Below are 11,897 nucleotides of genomic sequence, written 5' to 3'. Positions count from 1 at the left end.
ATTAGATTTGGGTGGGGTTTTACTTCAAAGTGAGATCTATATTGCAGTGTAAAAATAAAGCAGCCAGTATTTACCCTGCACAGAAACAAAATGAATCACCCAAATCGAATTCTCTCTGCACATTTTAAATCTGCCCCCCTGCAGTGCACATGTTATCGGCCATATGGTTCAGCGTGTATCTTTCTTGTCCATCTAAGGAAGATTTTGTCAGAGTGAACTAGAATAAGGGCCTCAGTTCCTGCTGGAGCCTGCTGAAAAATAGCCCTGAGTAGGACCATGCTAGAACAGTCTGCCCGTTAGTCCCCGCGTGAAGATGCCGTGTGTGTATGTATTCACCTTAACCAGTGCGCTTGGAGGAAGCCCATTACCTCCGCCCACTACAACCGGCCCACCTCCCTCATGCTACCCCATTCTACTCTCATGCTACTCCTTGAGGAACAAGGTTGGGAATGCCTGGTCTAGGCTCTGAAAAATCTGGTGCATTCATTTTTCTGTAATGTACTGACATTTGGGGCAGAGCCTGCTTTTGCCAGTAGGAGCATTAGAATGTTTTGCAGCATAGAGTATTTAATGTCAAGCAACTTCTGCATGTCCAGATCTAAGGAAGTTTACGTAGAGGCTACATCCATATTGGCATCTAACAGTATTATAAAAAGAGTGATGCAATTCTTCTGGAACATGGAGTATTTTAGGGTTATACAGATCTGTCATAAAAGCAATAGATAAGATTGAGGATAATTCAGTAGCCGGCAAAAATTGCAGAGCTACGCATACACGCCATTGCGCCAGGTTGTGAATTGTCGCTGTATTAGGGAAAATGTGACCACAGTTCATAATAATTGCACTTTAGTGCTGCAAATGCAAAAATTTGTGCTTGCATCGTGGGAGGGACCTGACATGTGGGTCAACCTGGTACAGAATAATCCTGGTCCTACACTGTGAGATTTAACCCCCCCAGCAGGCAGACCAATTATCTGATATCACCATACACTGTCAGATAATTTGTCTCTCTGATGGTGAGTGTATGGAGTATCCAATCTGAGCATCAATTATTGCATCTGTTGCACATGCTGAAAGACTTTTGCTCAGTCATGGCTATACACTCCGCACTTATTGGTCTGATCAGCCTATAGTAAGCTATTTGGGCCAATAATTGCAATGTATGCCCACCTTTAACATACTGAAGCAGGAAAGCTTTAAGTGCAGTAACAAATATAAAGGACCCTATACTGTACATCAGTAATCAGTTGGGGCAATTTGGTGTTTTGCAGATGATTGTGCAAAAAATCTGCAATGCCACAGACCAAACATTGATGGTGATTGGAATCAGTAAATCAGGTTGTTCTACATATTGGATTTCACAGCTCAATTGAGGTTATTGGGCCTCATTCATTAAAAGTTGCGAATAAGTACAACTCCCGACAGTAGCACACAGGGCAGGGCCGCTTTGCACGCTGGATCCCTCCAAGGGATGCAATTGCAAGGTGTTGCTATTGCATCGCTATTATACAAATGCTTCACCTATATAGTGAAGTGCTTGCTTGTTAAGTATAGCCCCAGGCTACGTGGCCATTGGCTTGGCTGTCATCTACTGTATCACTGCCTGTGATATCGTGCAGCTGACATGGCCTGCTGTACAAATGGTCCAGACACACCTGCATTTTTCTCGACTGCGCCCCCTGCTACGCTGTGTCGCCATTTTCGCAACGCTGCAAAGTGAAACAAAACCCCCAGCATATCCCCTTTTGGCTTCAGTTGATTCCTGACATCAATCAAAGCCTGGACTGGATCTATGTTTAGCTGGGTTGTGCTTTATTCAGGGAAATCCTTTTATCCCTACTAGATATATAATCAAACAAATTGTGAGTCACTCACGGTATAGATCTAGAAAGGAGGACTGAAGGTCTCCTACCCTCCTTTATGGATATATACTGTGAGTCCTGTCACCATTTGTTTTCCTGTGTTTAAATTCTGAAGCACCCTTCTGATGAGCAGATCACAGCAGGTGCAGGGACCTGGATAGAACGGACGTGCAGGTTACCGGGATAGATGCAGGTACCGTGAATATCTGACGAGCAACAGTAGTGTAGCGCAGCTACCTGGTAGAACTGGAGAGCAGTTGTACAGCTACTCAGAATAGCTGTGGAGCCAGACCGTGCTATGGATGGAGAAGCACAGTTCATTGGACAACCAGCAGCAGGATAGCAGACTGCATACATGGGTAAGTACAACAAAGCACTGGCAATCCCCACAGTGCTGGAGGACAGTCATATACTCCTGGCTAGAATGTGATTGGCCATGACACCTTAGCGGACCGGAGTGTATGAGATCACACGGCCAGCTGACTCAGATTGCCATGGCTGCGCCCAGAACTGGGCCTGTAAGGAAACTCCTGTATAGCAGATTCACATGGAGACTGTAATGGCTGTAGAGGCAGCGGAGGCCATGAACATGCTGGGATACATGCATAAGGCCTGCAAGGGCTGACACATGGAGCTGAAGTATATGACGTGCCTCTGCACGTGGCACAGACAGGTGAGTACCCGGCAGGGCAACGCTGCCAAACCATGCTTTCCTCTACCTCCCCATGGCAGCCACATATGGGTTTCCTCCACTTAGGTAGATATCTGGAAAGGGAAACAGAACAACCAAAAAAACATAGGCACGGCCCCCTATATAAGGTCCTGGCTCTTGGCTCTGTGTCTTTTTTTCCCTTTCCAGGTAGATGGAAGGTTTACCCTGTGAAGAGCCTTCTCCGCTGCCAAGTGCAGTTAGGGGTTAGGCAGGAATATGGAAAGCCTCCTGCTACCTAGTGTAGTGGGGGAGACTTAGGCTAGGCACCCGCTGCTATGGGCAGTTAGGGATATGCGTTACCTTGGTGTAAAGGTCCCCCTCCGGCTGAGTGATGGTGGTGATCCAAGCAGGGAGCCGGGTCAGTTCACGCGAGGTGAGCCGGCGTGTGTTGCACTGTGAGAAGGCCGTGGCGTCTGACGCGTGCGATGGCGCGGCGTGTGAAGTCAGCAGGAACAGCGGCGCACAGGCATGACGTGGAGTTCACCCAGCGTGGGACGCTGGCGGCGGCTGGATTATTTAAGGAAACCGCGGCTATGGGCACAGCGCTAGGCGTACTGCAAGGATTGTGGAGGGGGATCACGCAGGACCAACAGTGCCACAAAAATTGGTGGGTCCTTTTGCCAGCCGACCAGGTAAGACCCTATGGAGCAGCGGCGCTGCTGGGGTACTGGTGATATCTCCTTTTCAACTAGCATAACATTGTTTTTTTTCTGTTATGTCTATGCTGGAGTGTGCAGTAGCCCACTATGGAGGAGGAGACAAAGCGGACTCCTAAGCCAGGGTAAGCCAGGGGACCTTGTATTTTTATTTTTTCTGGTCAAAATCTGCTTATCTCATTAGAGTAGAGAAATGCCTCGGTATTGTGTTTCAGAGGCGAGACAAGCAAAGAAAAACCTGAGACAAAAGTAAAGCATAAGAAATTGCACACGGCAAAATGTACACTTTGTGACAAAGTATTGTCTGACAAAGCAACAGGATCAGTCTGTCAGAGATGTAAAGGGGTGAAGTTCATGGCACCAGCACAAATGAATGACTTGGTGTCTATGTTGAGATCGGCATTAGCTGATACCTTTGTGACAAAGGAGGACTTCGAGAAAATGTCTAAAAAGAGGCCTAGAGAGCCATTATCTGAAGATTCAGATGGTTCTGAGCAGGTCGAGGGCGTAGCTGCAGGAGAAGACATAGAAGAGGGTGGAATTTCATCGGACAAAGCTGAACTGGATTTCAATCCAGATTTGTTAAATAACTTCCTACGACTGATTAATAAGTCTTTGGATATAGAGGATCCCCAAGAAGAGGGGAAGTTGCAGGATCTCTTGTTTAAAGACAAGAAGAAAAAGTGTAAAACATTTCCTCTGTCCCAAGCACTAAAGGATATAGTAGAAGAGGAATGGGCCAATCCCGATAAAAAGGTGGCGGTTCCGTTAAAGATTACTAAAATGTATCCATTTGAAGATCAGCAAGTTAAAAGGTGGGAGACTGCACCCAAGGTTGATGAAGCTATAGCCCGAATTTCCAGGAAAACCACTCTTCCCTTAGAAGATGTGAATGTTTTCAGAGACTCAATGGAAAGAAAAATGGAGATGTGTTTACGCAAACAGTATATGACTTCTGGTGCGGCCATAAGGGCTTTATCAGCGGTGGCAGTGACCTCCCGGTTCTTAAGGTCATGGTGTCAGGACCTAGAGTCCAACCTACTAGATGGAATTAAGAGATCAGAGATACTCAAAGTAATCCAAAACATGCAAGTGGCCATTGAATTTATATGTGATGCCTCTCTGGATAATGTACGCTGGGCAGTCAGGAGTAATGCAGCAACAATAGTTTCGAGGAGAGCTCTGTGGCTGAAGCCATGGGCAGCAGATGCCCAATCTAAAAACAAATTGGTGTCATTGCCCTTTCAAGGGGAGTATCTCTTTGGAAAGAACTTAGATGATATAATATCAAAAACTTCAGGAGGGAAATCGGTGTGGCTCTCTCAGGAAAAAGCTACAAAAAAGCCTTTTGTTAGACAACAGAAGTTTCAAACAGCGGATTTCAAAGAGGCAAGAGCTTACAGGCCGGGAAGGGGGTACAGTTCGGCAGTAGAGGCTCCTTTCTTGGCCAACGAGGCAAGGAAGGGAGATTCGCATTCAGAAACACGTCACAATGACATCAAATTAAAGGTCGGAGGCAGACTGAGAGAATTTCATCACGTCTGGGACCGATCAGTAGAGGACAAGTGGGTGAGAGAAGTTATCTCATCAGGTTACAAGATAGAATTTGTAAAGACACCAGGTTCCTGGTGAGAGGAATCTCCAGTTCTGAGAGTGCCGGAAGAAAAGAAAGCATTGTTAGAAAGCCTTCAGAATATGATAGAACAAGGGGCGGTAGTTGTTGTGCCACAAGATCAAGAAGACAAAGGATGGCAATCAAGGTTCTTCTTGGTAAAGAAAGCCACGGGGGGCTTCAGAACAATACTAGATTTGAGAAGGCTGAATACTTTTGTGAAGACGCAAAGATTCAAGATGGAATCAGTGCGAACAATACTTCCAGACATAAAAGAGAAGTCTTTTCTAACAACTATAGATCTGAAAGATGCTTACCTGCACATTCCGATAAACCATCTGCATCAAAAATATTTAAGGTTCCGCCTAAGAGGCATAACGTATCAGTTCACAGCATTACCCTTCGGCCTCTGCACCTCACCAAGAACTTTTACAAAGGTGCTGATAGTGCTTATAGCAAATTTAAGAAAAGAAGGTATTCCAGTTTGGGCATACCTAGACGATTTACTTGTCATGGCGAAGTCTGTAGAGCAGTCCAGAGAATATACGGACATAGTTATAAACTATCTACAAGAACACGGTTGGATCGTGAATTTAAAGAAAAGTCAGCTGGAACCGGACAATACAGTAAGGTATTTAGGGTTCATCATAGATTCAGAAACAATGACAGTGAAATTAACGGAAGAAATAAGCTGCAAACTGAGAGAGGAAGTTGCAGCTTTACTGAAGAAAAAAGTAGTGTACTCCGGAGATTGCATAAGAGTACTGGGACTTATGTCAGCGGCCATAGAAGCCATAAACTGGGCAAGGTTTCACATGCGAGCCTTCCAAAACTGTTTACTAGCACAGTGGAACGGAGACGGAAGGAATCTGTCACAAAGAGTGCGTATATCAAAGAAGGCAAAGGAAGATCTGCTCTGGTGGTTGAACCAAAGAAGAATAGGAAAAGGAAGATCATTCACAGTAGGGGAGCAGGTCATTTTTACAACAGACGCCAGCCAAACAGGTTGGGGAGCAGTCTGTCAGGGACATGCAACCCAGGGGGAATGGAACAAAAAGTGCAGTCAATCGCATTCCAACTTAAGAGAGATGTACGCAGTAACGAGAGCATGTCAAGAATTCCAAGATATGCTATACAGAAAGGAGGTTATAGTCAGATCCGACAACAAGTCTGTGGTAGCTTATATTTGCAATCAAGGAGGAACAAGGAGTCGGAGTATGATGAAGGCCATAGAAGAGTTGCTCCAATGGGCAGAATTACATGTAAAAAACATCACGGCAGTGTTTATAGCAGGAGAACAAAATCTGGTAGCAGATGCATTGAGCAGGAGGAGAGTGAAAGCCGGAGAATGGGAGCTATCACAAGAAGTGTTTCAGCTCATAGTGAGAAGATGGGGGTGGCCGGGAGTAGACCTCATGGCAACGAGAAACAATGCCAAAGTACCCGTCTTCATGTCAAGACACTGGGAGCCGGGAGCAAGCCAGGTAGATGCACTAACAGCACAGTGGGACACAGGTCTGGCATACGTGTTTCCTCCATTCCCGATAATATCAAGATTACTCAACAAAATACAAAGGGAGAGAACAACGGTAATAGCAATATTACCTTTCTGGCCAAGGAGAGCGTGGTTTCAGAAGTTAATGAGAATGTCGATAGATGTGCCCTGTAAGATACCAGACCGGGAGGATCTACTGAGACAAGGCAATTACACACAGCCACAACCGAACAACTGGGGTCTGACGGCGTGGCTACTGAGACCAGAACACTGGTAGAAAGAGGGTTCTCTCAGAAGGTGATAAGCACATTACTTAAAGCCAGGAAGATTAATACATCAACCACATATTATAAAATATGGAGAACTTATGTGCAGTTCTGTGGCAGAGGGAATAAAGGCCCTAGGTCCATACCTACAATCCTGGATTTTCTACAGGCAGGATTAGAAAAGAAATTGTCAGCCAGCTCTTTGAGGGTGCAGATCTCAGCGCTAGGGGCTATGCTTGATACAAAGATATCGGAGGATAAGTACGTAAGAAGATTTGTTCAAGCACTGAGAAGGATCAGGCCACAGTTTCATAACCCGATGGCTCCATGGGATTTGAACTTGGTCTTGAACGTATTAACAGAAGAGCCATTTGAACCCTTACAGGAAGTATCAATTAAGAGATTAACAATGAAAGTTGCGTTTCTAGTCGCAATTACATCTGCTAGAAGAGTATCGGAGTTGCAGGCACTCTGGGCAGAGGAACCATTTCTTAATTTCTTTGAAAACAAAGTGGTCTTGAGGACGAACCCTAATTTCCTTCCGAAAGTAGTATCCCAATTTCACATTAATCAGGAAATAGTACTACCAGCATTCTGTGCAAACCCAGTAAATGAGAAGGAAAGGAAATTCCATACCCTAGATGTTAAGAGAGCTTTGACAATTTATCTACAAAGAGTGAAAAGTTGGAGGAAGTCAAAGAGACTGTTTCTGGTAACAGAAGGAAAAAATAAGGGCCTAGGCGCATCAAAAGTTACGCTGGCAAGATGGCTGAAGGATTGCATAGCAGAAGCATATAAGATAAGGAAGTTGGAAGTACCGAAAGGAATAAATGCTCATTCAACGAGAGCAGTTGCTGCATCCTGGGCGGAAAAAGGATCAGCTTCCATAGAGGACCTGTGCAAAGCAGCATGTTGGGCTTCAGCTCACACTTTCTCAAAGCACTACAGAGTGGATGTAGGAGCTTCCAGTGATGCTAAACTGGGGAGGAAGATTCTTAGCGCAGTTATATTAAAAAAAAAAAAAAAAAAAGAGGAGAAAAGTATCAAAAGAACTAAAAGGAGAACACGAAGAGGTGAAGATAACCTCGTATCCTTTTAAGTTATTATTATTATATCGAATTGTTTTTCTGTCTTTCCACCCTTCTAAATGTACTGCTATGGTATTACCCATATGTGGCTGCCATGGGGAGGTAGAGGAAAGTACGGATTATTACCTGTTAGTACGCTTTCCTCTACTCCTCCATGGAAGCAGTTTCCCAACCCTTAAAGTGGTATCACATAGTGTATTGGAAAGCTGTATAATCAAGACACAGAGCCAAGAGTGGGCGGACCTTATATAGGGGGCCGTGCCTATGTTTTTTTTGGTTGTTCTGTTTCCCTTTCCAGATATCTACCTAAGTGGAGGAAAACCCATATGCGGCTGCCATGGAGGAGTAGAGGAAAGCGTACTAACAGGTAATAATCCGTACTTTGTGACAGACTGGAGCTGATGTCACACACCCTCCCTAAAAATGTCTTGGCACGACTGCATTTTCCCTAACATTCCCCAAAAACATCCAGGTTACACCCTCAAATGACAACTTCCTGTCAACCAAACTGCACCCAGGTTGTGCATATAAAAAAAAATAAATCACTTCTGGTTGCCGTTTGGCATTGTGCATGCGCGTTGAGGTTCAGATGTATGCGCAGTCATTTGGTTGCTCACCAAATGACTTCAACAAATCACAAGGTAGTTATACTGCATCAGCAAGGTCTTTCCCCAGGCAAAAATTTCAGAGCAGACTGGTTTCAAGATGTGCTGTTCAAGCACTTTTAAAGAAACAGGCAACGTTGAAAACTGTAGTCGCAATAGTCTGCCAAGGAAACTTAGTGCATCAGATGAAATACACATCCTCATGCTTATTTCCGTTCAAAATCTGAAGATGTCCAGCAGTGCTATCCCTCAGTACTGACATAAACCAGTGTACACCCATCTAATGTCCAGAGACATCTGGACAGAAGTGGTATTTTTAGAAGAATTGTGGCAAAAAAGCCATACCTCCGATGTGGAAACAAGGCCAGGTGAATCAACTATGCACACAAACATGGAACTGGCATGCAGAAAAATGGCAGCAGGTGCTCTGGACTGATGAGTCAAAATTTAAATAGTAGGGCTGTAACAGAAGGCAGTTTGTTTGGGAATGGGCTGGAGAGCTGTGCACTAATGTTTGTCTGGGATTATATGGAGAATCGGAAGAACTTGAGCAAGCATACATCCACAGAGAAACTTGGAAGAACTGATGTTGTTTTGAAGGCAAAGGGTGATCATACAAAATATTGATTTCATTTCTCTTCTGTTCATTTACTGTTTTGCATTTTGTTATTTAAGAAAAAAACACACGCACACACATACTAAGGCAGCGGTTCCTTAACTTTTTTTTTTTTTTTTTTTTGAATATATTTTATTGGGTTTTTTCAATACAAAGTAAAGAAACAATTGTCAAACATATGACCGATGAGATATAAGCGTGACATGGCAGGATCATGGTACAGAAACAAGGTATACAACAGTCCTATCTGACAGCGTCACACACAAATAACATTACCCTAAATCAATAGAAATAATATAATGGCGATCCTAAAAAAGAACAAAATATACTTATATCTGGTCTAAGAAAGAATACAAAAATAAATTAGAATGAGATAAACCCATTCTTGAAAACAAAAGAGCTGTGTGGGGGGGGGAATACAGACATACAGGGGGGGGACACACATTAGGAAGACTGTGTAGGGGAGTGTAGAATGAGAAATCAAGGTCAGCAAATCTGGTGATGCAGTAATAAAATACAAATAGTAAATATCATACATAATCAGGAATTTCAATTGCCAGTCGCAATCCGACGTAGTAGACTCCAGGAGGTATTTTCAAACAGCCTCATAATGTGATCTTGAGATTGGGTATCTAGAGTATTAATAAAGTACACCCATTTTTTGTAGAATTTCTCTGCACCTGTCTCTATATCAGGAATCGTAGAACGTCTGTCACAGTATAAAATTTGGATCAATTTCTGTTTAACTTCTATAAGTGAAGGGGCAGACCGGGTAGTCCAATGAATAAGGATAATTTTTTTTGCTACCGTGATTATTGTGGCTAGTAGTCGAATTTTATATTGTTTATTTTGTGTATCGGATCCTAAATTCCAATTTTTAAAATTTCCGCAGATACACGCCAATGGGTCAGGGGTCAGGTGCAGGGAGAGCATGGAGCATGGAATTAATAAATTGTATCACTTTGTTCCAGAATTTCCGTATCTTCCCACATCCCCAAATGCAGTGGAAGAAATCTGCGTGCGATGATGTGCATTTGACACACGCCCCTGTCTCTAAATCTGTCATATGTCTCCTCTGGGCAGGAGAGATGTATGCTCTGTGGATCATTCTGATATGGACTTCCTGTAAATAGGAGGAGTGTAGATACTTGAGGGTAGAGTCATATTGGGACAGAAGATCGGGCAGTGCGGAAATATTTGGAGTATCTGTGGACCATTTTTGTAGGGTTGTAGACCAACTAGAGGACGCTGTTAAAGAGGTTAATGGTATATACAGGGAGCTAATTCTGTATGGGACAGAGGGGATAAGTTTGAGAAGGGATTGGAAAAGGCATGTCAGATTATCGGAATTATTAGGTTTAGGGAGTGATTGGACATAGTGCCTCACTTGAAGGTACATGAAAAAATTTTGGGAGGGGAGTTGGTATCGCGATTGGAGTTCGGCAAATGAAAGCAATTCCCCTCCGGGGTCAAACACTTTATTAATAGAGGCCAGGCCCTTCATTTTCCATTGGGAGAAGGTGGAGTTAGTTAGTGACGGGGGAAATGCTGGATTGCCCCATAAAGAGATATACGGGGAGTATAAGGGATTACCATGAAATTTCTTTGAGATATTTATCCAGGCTCTGTATGTATCCGTAAATAAAGGATGTTCTTTAATAAAGGTTGGGAGTTCCGACCATTTAGTGTGAAGCAGACCATTTGGGGAGAACGGGGCAAAGAGAGCGGAATCCAGATGGGTATCTGTATATGAACTGTTGTCAAGCAGCCAATCACCAATATATCTGAAAAATATGGCGTTGGAGTATTGTGTCAGGTCTGGAAAACCCAGTCCTCCTTTGTTACGGGGTAGGCGCAGTTTGGCGAGGGCTATTCGGGGTCTTTTCCCTTGCCACAAGAAGCGAGAGAAAAGAGAGTTAAGGATCTTTATATCTTTGGGTTGGAGTGTTATGGGTAGCATCTGCATTATATAAAAAATTTTGGGGAACAGTACGCTTTTGATCGTCGCCATTCGTCCTAAAAGGGAGATGGGCAAGGCCATCCAACTATCTAAGTACCTCTTGATTTTTTCAATTATTGGGGTAAAATTTGTTTTATATAGGTCAGCAAGGTTCGAGGGAACATTAATGCCTAAATATTTAATGGAAGTGAAAGAGATGTGGAAGGGTTGGAGTGACGGTAATGTTTGGAAGTATAATGGTGTACCCTGAATCGGGAGGACCTCTGATTTGCTTAAGTTCACTTTATATCCCGAGACCCGGCCAAAAATATCTATCAATTCGAGTACTGCGGGAAGAGATGTAGATACTTTATAGTCAAAGTTAAGTAGTGAAATGGGTCTGTAGGATCCCGGCTGAGCTGGATCTCTGCCCGGCTTGGGGAGCAGCCTAATAACCGCAGAATTGAAATATAGCGGAATGGATTGAGTAGTGATGATATGATTATAGAATTTGACCAAATAGTCGCCAAGCCGTGGCAGGAGAATCTTGTAGAATTCCGCGGACATGCCATCCGGACCAGGGGCTTTCGAAGGTTTAGACTGTTGGATCACTCTCGTGACCTCGTCTAATGTGATTGGGGCTTCCAACCTATCAGCATATTCTTCAGGGTATTGGGGGAGGGTTGGGAACACCCAGGAGGAGGGGGATGGCTCTCTCGGGGTTTCATTTATATTCTGGGGTGGTTCTGCATATATCTGAGAGTAAAAAGTCCTCATCATATCGGTTATCTGGCTGCTTGACGTTGCCATAGTTCCATCTGTGTTACGTAGAGGGTGTACTAATGTGGTTGGTTGTGAGCCTCTTAATATATTAGATAGGAGTTTGCCCGTTTTATTTCCATAGCGGTGAAATTTGAAATTAGATGAGAACATATACCTATCACTTTTTGATTTTAGATATTCATCGAAATGAATTTTAGCCGTGTCGTAGGCTATTTTATTGCTAGGGGATGGGGTCGATTTAAATGCCTGGAATGAGTTTGTGA

The sequence above is a fragment of the Crinia signifera genome, chromosome 3 (genome assembly GCF_055691185.1).
Source record: "Crinia signifera chromosome 3, ASM5569118v1, whole genome shotgun sequence".
In the NCBI taxonomy this organism is placed as follows: domain Eukaryota; kingdom Metazoa; phylum Chordata; class Amphibia; order Anura; family Myobatrachidae; genus Crinia; species Crinia signifera.
The sequence above is the reverse complement of the archived record's forward strand: the minus strand, read 5'-3'. Positions refer to the sequence as shown.